Source organism: Dama dama, chromosome 1, assembly GCF_033118175.1.
Source record: "Dama dama isolate Ldn47 chromosome 1, ASM3311817v1, whole genome shotgun sequence".
In the NCBI taxonomy this organism is placed as follows: domain Eukaryota; kingdom Metazoa; phylum Chordata; class Mammalia; order Artiodactyla; family Cervidae; genus Dama; species Dama dama.
The window spans coordinates 50,909,124-50,926,078 of NC_083681.1; the positions used below are offsets into that span (position 1 = coordinate 50,909,124).

The 16,955-nt window shown below is 41.8% G+C and overlaps 1 protein-coding gene across 5 annotated transcripts in view; it reads right to left on the reverse strand.

Moving 5' to 3' along the window:
- NUMA1 (nuclear mitotic apparatus protein 1) overlaps nt 1-16,865 on the reverse strand; it is a 71,459-nt gene extending 54,594 nt beyond the window's left edge. For 2 of the 5 annotated variants that reach the window (XM_061149295.1, XM_061149253.1), the window contains exon 1: nt 16,731-16,865. The gene's annotated coding sequence lies outside the window, so the exon portion shown is untranslated. Of the gene's footprint in view, nt 1-3,350; nt 3,494-16,730 lie in introns of those variants that run through there. The other 3 variants (XM_061149302.1, XM_061149286.1, XM_061149271.1) reach the window with 2 other exon arrangements.
- Nucleotides 16,866-16,955: the final 90 nt, after the last annotated feature.

Genomic DNA, 16,955 nt, shown 5'->3' on the forward strand with positions numbered 1-16,955 from the left:
TGGATGGAGGAGCCTGGTAGGCTACAGTCCATAGGGTTGCAAAGAGTTGGACATGACTGAGTGCCTTCACTATCTTTTCTTTCTTAGAAAATATAACTAAGGAAAAAAGTACCTAAACATTAGATGCCTGACAAACTTTGTACTTTAAGAACTAAGACGACCACCGTCTCAACCCTGAAATCAAAGACCTTACACCTGAAAAACACATCAGAACCTAAATCACACGGCTGGGATCGTGTCACTCCTCATCCAAAACACTCATGAGCTAACTTCATGCAGAATAAAATCCAAATCTCTTAGTATGACTCAATGTTCTTTAAGATCCAACCAAACACCTTTTCCGGCCTCATTTCCAGCTCATTCCTCCAAAGTATCTTCTATCTCAGGAGCACTTTTCCCAAATATGCCAAACATTTCCCCAGGGTCTGTGCTGCTGCCATTCTATAACCTCCTCCAAAATGCCCTTCTAAACTTAAGGAATTCTAGAATTTCCCTGGTGGCTCAGGGTAAAGAATCTGCCTGCCAATGCAGGAGACACAGGTTCAATTCCTGATCCAGGAAGATCCCAGATGCCACAGAGCAACTAAGACCATGTGCTACAACTCTTGAGCCTATTCTCTAAGAGCCTGGGAACCATAACTACTGAAGCGGCACCCTAGAGCCAGTGCTCTGCAACGAGAAGCCACCGAAACGGCAAGCCTGTACACAGCAACTAGAGAGTGGCCTCCACTCTCCAAAACTAGAGAAAAACCCTTGGAGCAAGGAAGACCCAGCACAGCCAGAAATAAATAAATAAATAAATAAAATTATAAACTTAAGGAATTCTAATTCACCAGTTATAACCTGGCTCAAATGCTTTCTCCCTTCAGATGCTCTCCTTGTTCCCCCCAATTCAGGAACAACTCTGCTATCTCCTCTATATGCTCCCATATTGCTTGTTCCTCTACACACTTCATTTCATTCCTCCTTGGGTCGACACTAGCTGCACATATGTTTCACTTGACTAAACTCCTGAAGAGCAGAAACCATCTTATTCACCTATCAGCTCCATTCCAGCACAAGGCCTGCACACTGCAGGTGCTAAATAATGCTGCCCAACTGAATGACAGCCAGCTGGCCCTCTTCTAATGGATTCTTTCAGTGAGGCAGCCAGTGAAGCTGAACTGTCAGAGAGGACAAGCCCTCTAATTTAAAGCCACATACCTAGGTAAGAGTGACCAGCAAAAAGCTGTCATAGGCCTGCCACTTTAAGGGGACTGGCAAGCTGGCTGTGTTTACACAATCCTAATTAAAACTAAAGGGCACTGAGGGAAAGAAGAGAAACAGAGAGATTAAGAGGTGTGGATACTACAGGTCACCTCTTCCTCTCTTGGGAGCCCAAATCTCCCAGCCTAGTACCCAGCGGGCTCACCAAGCAGCCTATTCTCTGGCTGCTGTCACCCTAGGACCTGAGTATTGAAAAGCAGCTGATTAGGCCACTTCAGTCTCTCCAGCAACTGGCTCTGCTTTTAGTCATTTAATTTCTAATTGTGGTTACATGGGGCCTTTTCTCTAAATGGATCCCACACTGCTCCAATCATTAAGAGAATCTCTTTAAAGAGAGGCTTGAAATTAACAACAGCAGGGAACAAAGTCTCTAAACCATCTAAATCACAATATCCACACTGTCCATTTTGATGACATTCACCCCCATCTCCTCTAAACAATAGGTCCTACCAGGGAAGACTACTTCTCTCAGGACCAGCAAGTCCTGTGATTGTTTTTCAGGAGAAAGCTCCCAAGGCCTGCTTCTCATTAAATAGCTGCTTCACGTTTGATCACTCAGCTGTGACTGTGAGTAGAGTATAGTCGCTATAATTCAAGTACTAAAAAGGAATTCCACTTCTACCCCTTGTCTAATAGTCAAGCAGCTCAGAACAAACAGATCCTTCCCCACCTCAAACCTCCTTTGGCCTACCTGGTTTCAGATCTGGAACTCTTAGTATCTAAATTTTTCAGTATATAAATGAAGAAAACATGGCTTTAAGAAAGAGAATAGCGAATGCTCACAGAGTGTCTTAGTGACAGAATCTTTTGACTTGGATGCCTAACACTTTATTTTTCTGACTAGTTATCAACAAGACCACCATTGCCTGGCACAGATTCAAGGGTACTACAGACAGCCTAACTGAAATGCACTGGAGAGCCCCTCTGCTTTGACCACCCCCTTCCCAACAACCCCCACTGTCTCTCAAAGTGCTGATCAAACCTAGTAAGTAAACAATGACAAAAAAATCAAGTAACTTGGTACATCACTTCTCCTGCAAAAGCATGGAGCTACCAAATCATCTGCTTCAGCACGCCACCTGGGAAGCATCCCGATGGACCATGGCATGCTGGTGACCAGGGGCTGCTGTAGCCTGCAGAACTTGTGGCCGTGGGTCTCCTGGAGCTGGGACCTCAGTGGCTCCTCAGTCGCAGTGTTCCACAGTAACATGTTCCAACACTTTTTGGCCCTTAACACATTTGTGATTTGGGAGGATTTTCATGAGAAAGGCTAATTTTCTCCACTATCTAGTCACCTTGACCTAGAAGTAAGCATACACACAGTGAGTATAAAGGAAGTGACACCCTTTTAAACAAACCTTTTCCAATCTTGTTAAATTAAATGAAGATGGTAATCAAAATAGTCTCCTAAAGTTTACACAGACTCCTTTGGGAACTGCCTTTTAAACTATAATACTGATTTATAATCACACATTATATAATCATAGATTTTGGCCCTGGAAGAAATCTTCCAGATCATACAAACTGCTCATTTTTACATGAGAAAACTCTAGTCCACTGGGGTTAGACAGTTGGTCCCTAATCACACAGCTGGTGAGCAGTAATCAGGACTAGAAACCTAGTCACCCTAACTCCTAGCATAAGCCACAAACATATCCTAATCCAGGCACCTCCCCCTTCCTGTTCCTCACTGTTGTCTTTAACTCAGGACACTAAAGCATACCAAGAATGGTTTTGAAACCCAGTTGCTAAGAAATGATAGCTTAAGACCAGAACTTCTCTGCAGTCGCTCCCTATGAGTTTGAGCCTTCATTCGATATCTAGTTCACAAGAATTCTGGGTAAACTACCTCACAACAGGGGTCAGTGAGACCCCCCCCCCCCCCCGACACTCCACCCACAGCAAGAAAAATACATTTATTAAACATCTCTGCCCACTTCCTGTAGAAACCTGTTTACTTCAGTTAAGTGAAAGAGGTTACTTAGAAGGACCTGGATCAAGGAAAAAGAAAGCAGCAGAAATCCTGTTTGAGGAAAAGCTGACCTATGAAAAAGCAGAGAGGGGCAGGAGCCATCTTGACTTACCTCCTGGTGAACAGCTTTCTCAGGCTGGGACAAAGCGACCCCTGGCAACCTGGGTTATAACCAGCCTCAACCCAGGGAAGGGGCAAAGGCACAGGAATGCTGATCATTCCCCCATCTCACCGAAGAGCTGTGGGTCAGCTCGGCCTCACCTCACCCTGGGCAGCCCCAGCGCTCCGTAGATCAGCCAGCCACCGGAAGGAAAGCCACGCAGCCTAGGTCAACGGGGTGAGTCAGTGACACAGCAGGAAGAGTCACTGGGGCAGAAAGTCTGGCCTCCTGCAGCAAGACAGCCCAAACCACACCCCAACATGGTCAGCACAGGGAAGACTCTGCCCTACTAGAATTCTAGAATTCCAGTCTCCACAGCAGGAAAGGTCCTTCCTCAAGAGACTCTGTACCATTCACATTTCCAAGGATTGCCAACCTGCTCAAAAACCTTCCGTGGTTTTCTTCCTTAAGCACCATATTCAAATTCTTTGGCTTAACTTCCCAAGCCATCCATTACACGGCCTCAAGTCATTTATTCAACCTTATTTCTCACTATTCCACAGTGAACACTCTGAACTAATCAAGCCAGTCTTCCCACTTCTCTCATGAGCCAAGCCCTTTCTCATTTCCATGCCTTTAGTTATCCAGCAGTGGTAAATCCAAGCCCCTTCTGGGGTTTGGCAGGTAATAGAAATGAATGTTTCAGTGAGGCACCCGGAAAAACTAAGAAGGGTAGCCCCCACCTAATGGCATTCAAATATTTTCATTCAAGTTATTTATGCAATATTGCACTATGAGCATCACAGTAATATTTTAAAGAGTTACCAATACTCTTTCTAGCTTTCATGTAGGAAAACTTCCCTAAGGTTAGGCAGTTGGAAAAATGCTGAGCACAGTCTCCTGGCCTATCTGAAACCAAAGCAAGAGCTCTAAACTATTAGGCCTCCCAGCAGTACAAAAACCATGGAAGATACAGAGCTCTAAACTCTGAAGAGGAAACTCACTTTTCATGATATATAACTTTACTAGCAGGATGAGAAGTCCAAAGAGCAGTTTGTCTAACCATATTCCAACTGCCCCAAAATTCTGTCCATCTTTCAAACCCCATCTTCCTGCTAAAGTCTTTCCTGGTTCCTCCAGGTCCTTCTGAACTCCACTCAATTCCTGTGGGGCTTACAGATCAGAAAACATAATCAGGTGCTAAATTATATACTGTCATGCAAAACTGAACACTGCTTCCCTGTCTAGCTTCACTATCAAACTACTGTACTAACCTATCTAGTTCTACCAAAAAATGTTGATCCTGAATCTAATCAAGAGGTAATAGTCATACAAATCCAAATTAAGAGACATTCTGCAAACAACTGACTTGAACTCTAAAGAATGTCAATGATATGACAGACAAAAAGGCATTCAAGATTAAGAGATTTAAAAACTGTTGAAAGTTCAGACTTCCCTGGTGATCCAGTAGTTAAGAATCTGCATTGCAATGCAGGAGATGCAGGTTAGATCCTTGGTCATCAGGGAACTAAGATCCCACATGCTGTGGAGCAACTAAGCCCTTGCACCACAACTATTGAGCCCATGTGCCAAAACTAGAGAGTCCATGAGACACAACAAAAGGTCTCGCATGACACAAGTGAGACCCAGTGCAGCAAATAAAGAAATTTTTTAAAATTGTTCAAAGTTAAAGCATACTAAGGGCATGACAAAGTCATGACAACTAACACATGCATGATCTTTCAATGGATCCTGAAATGACCAAAAAAAATCTATGAAAGACATCACTGGAAAAACCAGAGCAATCTGAACAAGTATTGTACTGAACACACTTAATTTCTGAGTATAATTTTATTGTGGTTAGCATAGGAAGATGTTCTTATTTTTTCAGCAAATACCTGCTGGACTATTTAAGGGATGAAGTAACATGAAGTTCACATCTAACAGTCAAAAGGTTCAGAAAATGAAGGACAGAGGCCAAAACAGCAAAATGTTAACAATCAGTGAACTGAGGTGAAGAATATAGAAACATTTGTTACATTATTCCTGTAAAGTATCTGGAGGTTTGAAGAGCTTGGGAAGTAGGTAACTCCTGTATTTTATATATGTGTGTGTGTGTGTGTGTATAGGTACACATATACATCTTTAAATACTCAGCTCTGTGAGAGGTGAAGTAAACACACATTATGTATGTGCTCACTGCACAAGGAAACTGGGCTTTGGGGTCAGCAAACCAGACAGACTCTACTTGGCAGCAGTGCATGAGGGATACAGTGGCAAACTCCAAGTGAACCAGAAGCTTCCCTCAAACTCACCTCGGCATGCCATAAGCAAGACAGAAAAGTAGGCAATCAAAGCTCTTGTTACCTCATCCCTCATTGAGACCATCCAGAAGTCAGACACTCGGCAAATGACCCCTTACAGGGCAGAATGCAGTCATTACCCACACCTAAGACAAAGGGCTCTGTATCCACCTTACCACAGGATACCCAAAACGTGACAGCCTGCAAAGTGTCTCTGGCCAGTCACAGGAAGGCACTCAAGTGGTCAAATAAATATGCCTGAAATATATGCACGGTCTTTACTCCTCACCAGACAAACCAGTCCTTAGCTGCAATAAGGCAGAAGAAATCTGCAAGGCTGAATCACTGGCACTTCCTGCACTGACTTCAAAGAAACTGGTCCTTAAAGAGGAGAGAAAGGGCAGCAGACACAGCTGCCAACAGAGGCCTCAGCCCAGCAGCATACAATATGCTCCCTCTCCTCTCCTCAGACACCAGATCATTTTACTTCTGCCAAGTGGTCCCTTATTAGGGTGACCGACTGCCCAATGGCCAACCCTTAACCTTGACTCCCTCCTCCCCTCACTGACAGCCAAGATTCTGTCCCTTCCGGATAGCTCCCCCAGCAATTTAGCAGAAAGTCTAGTCAAAACTATTCCCCCCAAACTTCCATCACTTGAAGTAAGATCTCTATTGAAAAAAAAGTGAAAGTGAAGTTGCTCAGTCGTGTCTGACTCTTGTGACTCCACGGACTGTATGTAGCCCACCAGGCTTCTCCATCCACAGGGTTTTCCAGGCAAGAATACTGGAGTGGGTTGCCATTTCCTTCTCCAGGGGATCTTCCCCACCCAGAGATCGAACCTAGGTCTCCTGCATTGAAGGCAGACGCTTTACCCTCTGAGCCACCAGGGAAGTCCTCAAGATCTCTAGAGGTATAACATTCAGCTTGCTTCTCAAACCTACCATATTTAGCATGTTTTACCAAAGACAGAATGTAACATGTAAGGTTGGTGTGTTAAAGTCTGGAATTGTAAACTGTGAAGAAAAGAAAATACAATGTTTTTAGATTTGATATGGCAAAAAGATCTTAACAGGTTTGATGTATCAAAAATAGCAAATGTATAATTTAATAGGACTAAATATAAAGCCCTGCATTTAGAATAAAAGAAATCAACCAAACTAACACAGGATGGTGGAGACCTGGTACATAGTTCATACTGAAAAGGTTGCCGTTTGGCTGGGGGCAGGCGGTTGTGTGGCGGGGAAGGCTGCCCATAGTGGGAGGAGAGGCATGAATGACAGAGCCACCCAAAATCAGCTCAGGTCATGTTAGCAGACTAATCTATGCCCCACCTCTGAAAAGCAGAGCGTACATGCAGAGGAAGAATGATAACCACCCTGATGAAGTGTCTGAAATTCACGACACAAAACATGAAAACTTTTTCAAATATATGCATGTTTGTCATGCAGAGGAGGAGAAAGACTCATATGACCCCTTGCGAGAAGACAAAACCAGAACTAGCGAGTGGAAGTCAGAGGAGGATAGATTCTGGTTTGATGTAGGGGAGGAACTCTCAGCACAACAGAGAAGTTAAGAATGTTACGGAACCCAGAATGCTTGGATCAGAACACCAACTCCACCTCTTACAAACTGTATGGCTTTGGGTAAACTAAGTTATAGCAACAACAACAGTACGATAGAGCTTTGGGAAGCAGTTCATGTAAAGTGCTTAGAACAGTGCCTGGCTCACATTATATGCCAGAAAAAAACAAAGTCAGCTATCGCTGTTACTGACTGCTGATATAATGGACCAGGTAACCTGAAAATCTTCCTACTAAATTTGCCTGAAAATGCCTAGTAAAACAGAATAAAAATCCTTTTTGACTTGCTAGTCAAATTACTATCTCTTAGAACCACACCTACCCTGTAGTTATGGTCTGCTCTGCGTTGCTGTGGCTTGGACTCTTCCAATATCACTTCACCTTTGCCAGCTGGCTCCCAGTTAGGGTCTGTTAACGGGGTGCAAACAGGAAAAATCGAAGGCAGGAGGAGGCTGCCAGGGACTTCCTTCTTCCTGTGGCTCTCTGCTCCTGACAACTGCAGTTGGTTTCTCCCTGCTTCCTTCTAAACTCCCTCTTTGAGGCACCAGAGCAGGGCTCAACCAAACCTGGCTCCCCAAGGCCCCTTCTGTGGGCTCCTGAGACACCAGCAACACCAGGCAACGCCTTCTCCTCAGAGATTCCAGGCGCGGTCCCACCAGATCCCTCCAGAATTCTAAGTTCTGCCAACCCCAACCTTCTGCCTTTGTTTTTCAGTCCTGGATGAAGCAGCCGCTTAATGCAGTTATAAAGTAAGTTACTTGAAGATTCCCCTTTTTGCTCTTTCAGCCCTCCAACAAAGGTTTAAACTAAATCCCTTTACTGAATTCACTCTCTTAAAATACCTGTGTGTGGTTTCTATTTTCCTGATAGGATTCTGACACTAGATAAACTGAACTCACAAGAAAGTAAAAGAAATCCCAAGAAACAGAAACTGTTTCCTGAAACAGAAGCTGAAAATTGGATTAGTGAGGCATAGCTGTCCTAGCAATGTAAGGAATCTGTGACCTCCTCATACTTCAGATCTTGAGCCCATAAAAAGCAACTGAGATCTCTGTATAAAGGCTGGGTGTGCAGGCTAAGTTGCTTCAGTCCCATCTGACTCTTTGTGACCCTGACACCCTCAGTAAAAAGAGACTAGGGAAAAAAAAAAAAACTGTCCACAGGAAAATAAGGAAGGTTGCCTTACAAACGTAGTAAAGTGGGAGGAAAAAAAACTTTCTAGGAATTAATAACCTGGGTGCACACAAGAGATGGATTTGGAATTTAAAAATTTATAATAAATCTGTGGCCTAGAAATCTACAAGTGAAAAAAATTACAGACATTTTAACCCCAGGTTGGGGGTTAAGCCTTGAGTTCCCAAAGAAGCAAATACAAAGTTGTAGCAGGAGACACACAAATGGCCAATAAATACATGAAAAGATGTTCATCATCAGGAAAATGCAAATTAAAATCACAATAACACTAAATCTCCATGAGAATGACAAAAATTAAAAAGACTTACTATACCAAATGTTGGTAAGAAAATAAAGAAACCAAAACTCTCAGATACTGCAATGGGAACATAAAATAGTACAACCATTTTGGAAAACTGGTAATTTCTTAAAAATTAAAAATACCTTGCCATATGACCCAGCCATTTCACGCCAAAGAGTCAGGAAAATGTATGTTCGCATATCACAAAGATTTGTACATGAATGCTCACAGCAATTTTATTCATAACAGCCAAAAACTGCCAATAGCCCAAGTGTCCATGAACAGTAAATGATACAGCAGTCAGAATGACCATCATCAAAAAACCTACAAATAATAAATGCTAGCGAGGGGTGTGGAGAAAAGGGAACCCTCTTGCATAGTTGGTGAGAATGTGGATTAGTACAGCCACCATGGAGAACAGTATGGAGATTTCTTAAAAAACTAAGAATAAGGGAGGGGGGATCGGGAAGGGGAACACATGCAAATCCATGGCTGATTCACGTCAATGTATGGCAAAAACCACTACAATACTGTAAAGTAATTAGCCTCCAACTAATAAAAATAAAAAAAAACAACAACTAAGAATACTACTACCATATGACACAGCAGATCCACTACTGGGCACTTACCCTGAGAAAACCACAATTCTAAAAGATACATGTACCCCAATGTTCATAGCAGCACTATTTACAAAGGCCACTATTTACAAAGGACAAGGAAGCAACCTAAATGTCCATCAACAGATGAACAGATAAAGAAGGTGTGGTACATAATTACAATGAAATATTACTCAGCCATAAAAAGGAACAAATCTGAGTCACCTGTAGTGAGGCGGATGAAGAGCCTGTTATACAGAGTGAAGTAAGTTAGAAAGAGGAAAACAAGTATATATTAACGCATATGTATGGAATCTAGAAAAACAGCACTGACGAACCAATTTGCAGGGCAGCAACAGAGACACAGACATAAGAGAACAGAGTTGTGGGCACAGTGGGGGAAGGAGAAGGTGGCATTGAAACATATACATTACTCTATGTAAAACAGATCGCCAGTGGGGAAATGCTATATGATGCAGGGAGCTCAAGCCAGTGCTCTATGACAACCTAGAGGGGTGGGATGGGGTGAGAGGTGGGAGGGAGGTTCAAGAGAGAGAGGACATATGTATACCTATGGCTGATTCATGTTGATGTATGGCAGAAACCAACACAATATTGTAAATATTACAATAAAAATAAATTTTAAAAAGTAAATGATAAACAAAATTGTATGATATAGTCATACAAAGGAAGACTACTTAGCAACAGTTCCAGTTCAGTCACTCAGTCATGTCTGACTCTTTGCGACCCCATGAACCGCAGCACGCCAGGCCTCCCTGTCCATCACCAACTCCCGGAGTCCACCCAAACCCATGTCCATTGAGTCTGTGATGCCATACAACCAGCTCATCCTCTCCTCCATTCTCGTCTCCTTCTCCTCCTGCCCTCAATCTTTCCCAGCATCAGGGTCTTTTCAAATGAGTCAGCTCTTCGCACCCGGTGGCCAAAGTACTAGAGTTTCAGCTTCAACATCAGTCCTTCCAATGAACAACCAGGACTGAGCTCCTCTAGGATGGACTGGTTGGATCGCCTTGCAGTCCAAGGGACTCTCAAGAGTCTTCTCCAACACCACAGTTCAAAAGCATCAATTCTTCGGTGCTCAGCTTTCTTTATAGTCCAACTCTCACATCCATACATGACTACTGGAAAAACCATAGCCTTGACTAGATGAACCTTTGTGGACAAAGTGATGTCTCTGCTTTTTAATATGCTATCTAGGTTGGTCATAACTTTCCTTCCAAGGAGTAAGCGTCTTTTAATTTCATGGCTGCAGTCACCATCTGCAGTGATTTTGGATCCCAGAATAATAAAGTCAGCCACCGTTTCTACTGTTTCCCCATCTATTTCCCATGAAGTGATGGGACTGGATGCCATGATCTTAGTCTGCTGAATGTGGAGATTTAAGCCAACTTTTCACTCTCCTCTTTCACTTTCATCAAGAGGCTCTTTAGTTCTTCTTTGCTTTCTGCCATAAAGGTGGTGTCATCTGCATATCTGAGGTTACTGATATTTCTCCCGGCAGTCTTGATTACAGCTTGTGCTTCATCCAGCCCAGCATTTCTCATGATGTACTCTGCATATAAGTTAAACAAGCAGGGTGACAATATACAGCCTCGACGTACTCCTTTTCCTATTTGGAACCAGTCTGTTGGTCCATGTCCAGTTCTAACTATTGCTTCCTGACCTGCATACAGATTTCTCAAGAGGTAGGTCAAGTGGTCTTTCCATCTCTTTCAAAATTTTCCACAGTTTATTGTGATCCACACAGTCAAAGGCTTTGGCATAGTCAATAAAGCATAAATAGATGTTCTTCTGGAACTCTCTTGCTTTTTCAATGATCCAGCAGATGTTGGCAATTTGATCTCTGGTTCCTCTGCCTTTTCTAAAACCATCTTGAACATCTGGAAGTTCACGGTTCACATATTGCTGAAGCCTGGCTTGGAGAGTTTTGAGCATTACTTTACTAGCATGTGAGATGAGTGCAACTGTGTGGTAGTTTGAGCATTCTTTGGCAATAGCAACAGAAAGTAACAAATTACTGATACATGCACTAAATACATAAATATCAAATGCATTACACTGCCTGAAAGAAAGCAGACACAAACATATACTCTGTATATATTTTCTAGATAAAATTCTAGAAAACACAAATTAATCTTCAGTAATTAGATACTTGGTTCTTGGGGGCCAATGATGATCTGTAAAGAGGCATAAGGAAATTTTTGGGAGTTATGGGAATGCTCTGTATCATGACTGTGGCAGCTTTTTCTAAATGTATAAATCTGTCAAAACTTTTTACTTTAAATAAATTTTATTGTACATAAATTATAATTAAGCAAAGTTGATTTAAAAAAAAAAAACTTTTCTTGAGAGAACTGACCTCAACTCAAGCTACACAAGACTACCACAGGACTTCCCTGGTGGTCTAGTGGTTAGAATCTGCCTGCCAACACAGAGGACATGGGTTCCACCCCTGCTCTGGAAAGACTCTACATGCTGCAGGCAACTAAGCCCGAGCGCTGCAACTACTGAAGTCCGAGCACCTAGAGCCCATGCTCCACAACAAGAAAAGCCAGCGCAATGAGAAGCCTGTGCATTGCAAAGAGGAGCCCCAGCTCACCACAACTAGAGAAAGCCCAAGAGCAGCAATGAAGACCCATTGCAGCCAAAAATAAACTAATAAATAAAAGTGCTTTTTAAAAAGACCACCATAGATGATACTGCTTTGAATGAGCTCACAATCTAAAATTATAAAATACTTGAGCAAACAATCCATTACGACCAGAGTCATTAAAGCAAATGGCAGGATTATATCCCCAAAACTTCAGAAAACAGGACACAATAAACTTATTTAAAGCTATTATAGAAGAATTGGAAACACAAGACAAAAGCAAGATACCATGAAACAGACAGCCAGATTTGAAAATGAACCATAGTACTTGTAGAAATGAAAAACTTAGCGAATGAAAAATAAGAATTCAAAAAGTAAACTAATTCTAGCTTAAAGGAAATTATCCACATGTAACACAGAAAGATAGAGATGGAAATTATAAAGAATAAGAGATGTGGAGGACAGAATTAGAAGGCTCTGCTACTGCTGCTGCCACTAAGTCACTTTAGTCATGTCTGACACCGCAACCCTATGGGCTGCAGCCCACCAGACTCCTCTGTCTGTGGGATTCTCCAGGCAATATTGGAGTGGGTTGCCATACCCTCCTCCAGGGGATCTTTCCAACCCAAGGACTGAACCCCAGTCTCCTGTGTCTCCTGCACTACAGCCGGAATCTTTACTGCTGAGCCACTGGGGAAGCCACTAGAAGGCTCAAAATAAGTTAAATATGAGATCAGGGAGAGGCACTATTTAAAGAGGCATATGCCAAAAAATGGACAACCTAAGAGAAATGGACGAATTCCCAGAAATATACAACCTCCTAAGAATGAATCAGGAAGAAATAGAAAATATGAACAGACCAATTACCAGTAATAAAATCAAATTGGCAATTTAAAAAACTCCCAATAAACAAAAGTCCAGGACCAGACGACTTCATAGGTGAAATTCTACCAAATATTTAAAGAAGAGTGAACACGTATCCTTCTCAAACTATCCCAAAAAATTACAGAAAGCAATGCTTCCAAATTCACTTTCAAGGCCAGTGTCACTCAAACACCAAAATCAGACAAAGATATCACACAAAAAAAGAAAATTATAGGCCAGTATCACTTTATAGTTATAAAAATTCTCAACAAAATATTAGCAAACCACATTCAACAACACATTAAAAAGATCATACACCATGATCACATGGGATTTATTCCAGGGATGCAAGGATGGTTCAATATCCACAAATCAATCAATGTAAAACACAGTATTAACAAACTAAAGAATAAAAATCATCTAAATGAATGCAGAAACACTTTTAACAAAATTCAACATCCGTATATGACTTAAAAAAAAAAACCATCAAAGTAAGTCCATAGGGAACATACCTCAACAAAATAAAGACCAGATATGACAAGCCCACAGCTGACAGCATCTCAGCAGTAAAAAGCTGAAAGCATTTCCTCTAAGATCAAGAACAAGACAAGGATGCCCACTGTCACCACTTTTACTCAACATACTATTTGAAGTCCTAGCCACAGCAATCAGGCAAGAAAAAGAAACCAAATTGGGAAGGAAGAAGTAAAACTGTCACTGTTTGCAGATGACATGGTAGTATTGACAATCCTAAAGGTGCCACCAAAAAACCATTAGAACCAATTAATAAATCCAGTAAAGTTGTAGAATACAAAATTAATATACAGAAATCTATTGTTTCTATATGCTAACAAAGAACTATCAGAAAGAGAAATTAAGAAAACAATTTAAAAAAATTTTTTATTTACAACTGCATCAAAAATAATAAAATACCTAGTAGTAAATCTAAAGAGGTAAAAAGTCTGTACTCAGAAAAGACAGTGGACGAGATGGTTAGATGGCATCACCAGCTTGACAGACATGAGTCTGAGTAAGCTCCAGGAGTTGGTGATGGACAGGGAAGCCAGGCCTGCTGCAGTCCATGGGTTTGCAAAGAGTTGGATACAACTGAGCAACTGAACTTAAGATATTGGTGAAAGAAATTAAAGATGACACTAACAAATGGGAAGATACACCATGCTAATGGATTGGAAGAATTAATACTATTAAAATGAGCATAGTAGCCTAAGGCATTCTACAAATTTGATTCAATCTCTATCAAAATACCAAGGTAATTTTTCACAGAACTAAGACAAATACTGTAATTCTAAAATTTGTATGGAAACACAAAAGACCTTGAATAGCCAAAACAATCCTGACAAAACTGTCCTCATGCACTGCTGAGGGGAATGTATATTGGTGCAGCCGCTAAGGAAGATAGTATGGAAGTTCCTCAAAAAGTTAAAAATAGAACTATTATATGATTCAGCAATTCCACTCCTGGGTGTTTATCCAAAGAAAATGAAAACACTAATTGGAAAAGATATATACACCCTATGTTCATTGCAGCATTATTGACAACAGCCAAGATAGAGAAGCAACCTAAATGCACATGGATAGATGAATGGATAAAGAAGGTGTGGCATATAATCTAATGGAATATTACTCTGCCACGAAACAGAATGACATCTCGCCATTTGTGACAACATGGATGGTGAGTACATGTGATAACATGTACTAGGTGAGTGAAATAAGTCAGACATAGAAAAATATTGTACAATTTCAATTACACATGGAATCTAAAAATCAAATGAAAAAAACATAACAAAATAGGAAGACTCACAGATACAGAGAACAAACAGGTGGCTCTTGAGGGAGTAGGATGAGGGGATGAAAAAAGTAGGTGAGGGAGACTGAGAGGTGCAAACTGCCAGTGACAAAATAAGTGAGTCACGGATTATGAACTGTACAGTGTGGGGAAAAGAGTCTATAATATAGCATCTTTGTACGGTGACAGATGGAAAAACATTTTTTTTTAAATAAAGAGATAATGACTGGGAATCTTTATAAAACTGAAAGGTATGAAACCTCAGATTGAGGCATCACTATTAGCCCAAGTAGAATAAAATTAAATCCACACATGTAATGAAACTGCAAAACACAAATGACCAAAAAAGAGGATCTTAAAAAGAACCAGAGAAAAAGGCAGGGTACATACAATGAAATAATAGTTAAATTGTGAACACAGTTCTCAGGAGTTAACAACAAAAAGCCGTAACTTCGGTAAAATGACATTTTCAAAGTGCTGGGGAAAAATAATTGGAAGTCTAGTACCCAGCTAAACTATCAATCAAGATTGATAAGGAAGTTAAAGACATTTTCCAACAGAGTATTTACCACTAACAGACTCTCACTAAGAAAACATCTGAAGGGGGAATTCTGTGGCAGTCCAGGGTTAGGACACCATACTTCCATTGCAGGGGGCACAGGTTTGATCCCTGGTGGGAAAACTAAGATCTGACATGCTTCATAATGTGATAAAAAAAAAAAATCAGAAGCATGTATTCATCTATTTGATGAAAACAAAGGAATAAAATGCAAGAAAGAATGATGGAAAAAACAGTAAACATATATGGGTAAAATGAAATAACCACTGAAAGCACAAAACTATGTTATTTATTAGAATTGTTCTAACATTTGGGGGTGGTCTCATTCTTGGAAATGCTCATTTTGAGTCTGTTTAATGTACACTATGCTGAAATAAATGGCCTCCAACATATCTACTGACCATAGGGTTTTATCAATTAGACAAAGCTGCCAAAACATTCCCTGATCAGCTCTGTTTAGCCATCTGCGGCAGGGTTCTCCCTCATCCTAACAGTTCTAGAACTTGAGTCTCAGTTCAAGGCATTCTTTCCACTCCCATATTCCACAAATTTAAAAAAAAGAACATTCTAAATAGAAATGTCCCTTATATGAGCTTTTGGTTAAGATCTTCTAGTTTTGTGGAGTATAGGTTTTGTCTATGGATTAGGATTCAGGCTTTATAATTAGTCATCATTTGCTTGAACTTGGGCCAAGAAAAGAGTACTTTAGCAGCTTTCACAAAGAAGTACGCGCCCTTCTCCCTCTGAAGGAGAAAATACCACACAGGATCAGAAAGGGAGGGAACACATTCAACCCAGCTGGCTGAAGGCTGCCTTACCTGATTTGAACATTCCCTCTAGCTTCTCATATATTCACAGCAGTCACATCACTTATACTCAAAAATGTGTACTCTCCAAGATGCTTGCAAGAAACAGCCCACCTGATTTGACCCTCATAACCCCAGGAAAGTAGATTAGGCAGGTAAATTCATTGTTTACATATGAAAAAAGTGAGATTCAAAAGAAATTGACTCGTCGAAGACGACCCGCACAGCCAACACAATCCCTCCCCTTCACTTAGACCCAACCCACAAAAACCCCCAGTATAGCCAACCATGCAAGAGCTATGTAACCGGGGCCAAGGTGAACATAAATCTCAGGCGGCCCATCTGTAATAAACTATAATAAAGCTGTTAGGAATATTAAAAAGATGATCCATATAAAGGGTGTGGCACGGTGTCTGAAACGTAGTTGGCCCTCAGAAAATGTTTATTATTACTACTACCACTATTGTTAACAATAATAGGCGAAGACTTCCCACTACAGGAACCCTCGGAGACACTCCTTTCAGGAACCAGCATTACCAACACCCGCGTCGCCCCCCGACACAATTCCACGGACACGCCCCCAAACAGACCCTCCCCCTAAGCACGCCCGGCACCTCCCTCTCGGACAAGGCCCTTTCCTTACAAACGTTACCCTCGAAAGACTCTCCCCAGTCAGCCTCGCTTATGAAGGAGGCCTTCCTCCCGCACCCGCCTCTTCAGCACCTCTTTTAGACTCGGGCATCCCTGCAGGTGCCCCAGCCTCACGCTAGTAGCGGGCCCGCGCCGATTACCTGGCCGCGCGCTCCCGCTCCGACTCTCACTTCCCCAGGATCGCCTTCTTCTCGGGCCCGCGCCAGCGCTGTGAGCGCACAATTAGTTTAAACTATGGCCCCGCCCCTTCGCGTCGCCTTGCGATTGGCCCCTGCCGGCTGGCGTCGCACGCAAAAGCAGCCTGAAGGACCCGGGGAAAGGAAGTGTGAGGGCCACTGGAAAGGGGAAAAGGGTGCCACAACTTC